Source organism: Leuciscus leuciscus, assembly GCF_965113295.1.
Source record: "Leuciscus leuciscus genome assembly, chromosome: 8".
In the NCBI taxonomy this organism is placed as follows: Eukaryota; Metazoa; Chordata; class Actinopteri; order Cypriniformes; family Leuciscidae; genus Leuciscus; species Leuciscus leuciscus.
Genome location: NC_138732.1, coordinates 3154276 through 3156815, shown reverse-complemented (window position 1 = coordinate 3156815; position 2540 = coordinate 3154276).

Below are 2540 nucleotides of genomic sequence, written 5' to 3'. Positions count from 1 at the left end.
ACACCCTGATAATGAACAGAGTCCGGTTGCATAAACTGATAAGACTAGTCTTACAAGCTAGTGATCACATTTCTTTCTTTAAAGTCCCCCTGTAGTCAATCATTTTACTCCTTAAACTCATCTTTGATCAACAAATCGACATATTTAAAAGTTTTTTCCTTGAAAAAATGTCTTAATGCCTAAAAATATCTTGAATGTAACTCGACACCCTTGCCTCATTTACTACACAGTTCTGTGAATATGCAAATGAGCCCCGCCTCCACTCGTTGACGATCCCATATTGATCTGATTGGTTACAAGGTAGTTTGTGACGTCAGAAACACCAGCGATTTCAAAGCGTGTGTTATAGACTGTCTTTGGTTCACTGCAGTTTTAAGGAGGAAATACTCAGCAATGCTGTCGACTTATGAATTTACACATGATTTGTCTTAAAGCTTATTAAAAACACCACATAGACACATATACTACATTAAAAGCTGGATTTTCACCACAGACTTTAAGTTACATGTAAACTTAGATTGGTCAAATTTGAAGTCAGACTGATTACCCCCTTGACTAATCACTAGTTGGTCATACTATAGTAGTCACAGAATTATAATGAAGTACTATTAAACTCTACAATGTAAACGAGTTCAGAGGATTCTCAAACCCCTTCATTATGCACAACAAGCAGAATCTGTTTACCTCCATTCAATGATTAATTAACATGCAAATTGGTATCTGACGTCGATTTGAACTCAAATGACCCTCAACAGAACCTGAAAGTCCTTCTCAAACCGAGCAGAAAGTTCAGTAAAGCTGATAACTCGAGCTGTTGTCCCGATAGCCTCTGTTCTGCTGTTCATGTTCACGAACACATTTACAGTCTCATTATTTACAAGCAAACTCTTTCGTTGAACACTTGGCCTGAAAACATTTGGCCTTCATTTTGCTCTAGTCTACACAATATATGATCTGAACACTACTGACCTCTTGTGTCTGAAAACTAATAAAGCAGAAATATTAAAAACAAGCTGAAGTGTGTTCAGTCCGCCACTGGGTTGTGCAATAACCTTACCTTTATGCCCTCATTCAACTGTTAAAACCTGCTAAATAAAGAGGCATTACACCACATTCAGTCATCAGTTACAGAGTGATTATGATTTTTGCTTGGCGCATGTAAAAACATTTAAAAAATTTTTTTTATATATATATATTCTTTTTATTTTTTTGTGAAGTTTAAAGTGGGGTTTAGCACACGTTTTGTGTATTTGCATGTGTTAATCACAGATCTGAAACTAACTGATGAGTTTTAGATAAACCACTAGTCATTATTCATCATATGTATATAAAACGCACACAGAGAGAGAGAGAGAGAGAGAGAGAGAGCCTTAGATTGAAGAAGAATCAGCAAAAAAATAAAGTAATAATAATAATAATAATTCACTATGAAAATGTACTAGTGTATCAATCATGTATGAAACAAACTACACTAATAAAGTACACAAAAATGCCTTTTAGTCCCTAACTGGGTGGACTTTTTTTTAATCTTACATTTAATTTATTGGAAATTTTGGAAATTAATGTCATAAATGGTTGCATTTATTTACCCAAGCTTGACTAGTTTTTTCCCCCTATCATGATTACACAAAATGTTTATTTTCTACATTTTATGATGGCCAGAAGGCACTGAATACCATGATGACATGTTGAATGCACGGTACAAAAATGCTTTTGTGAAGTTTAAAGTGTGATTTAGCACGTTTAGTGTATGTGTGAATCACAGATCTGAAAGTAACTGATGAGTTTTAGATAAACCCCTAGCCATTATTCATCATGAGAGTTGATGCAGATGTCAAAACTACAGATGAGATATATGCAGGAAATCAAAATTATTTTATGGAATATAAATGTATTATAAATAATTTATCGGTGCACATCATTATTGTTGTAATAATCTTGAATGAGAATAAGTTCCTCTCGCAGCATCTCTTCTCTGATGATGTGGGCGGGGCTATAACCTGTCACTCACATGAGATCAGCCAATAGCAAACCACAACCATCCAATCAAATCCCCACAGACTAAATCAAGCCCCGCCCACATTTGTTCTCGTTCCGTTTCACTCGGATATACAGAACAATAGGAAATAAAAGAAGCAAGAGACATGAGAAACTAATTCAATTGCTTTCCAACATCCAAACAAAAGCAGATTTAAGTAAAACAACCAAGGAAAATGACTCGAATATAAAAATACAAACAGACCAAGAGATTCTCTTTAATATTCATCAGAACAGACAACCCAACTCTGACCCAAACAGTGTAGTCTGTCATTTATTCTCATGATCACATGATTTTATACACCAGAATCTTGAGGAAATCATTACAGAAGCCCTTGTATGTGTATAAAGATCGCACACATTATCCGGGACCTGATACACAGCTGTAGACGGACACAAGACAAGCAGGACACATATATATATACACACACATCTTTTTACGTTCACATACAGTAGAAAGAGACACATTAAAAAGATTACATTTTTCCTTTTTTAAAAAAAAC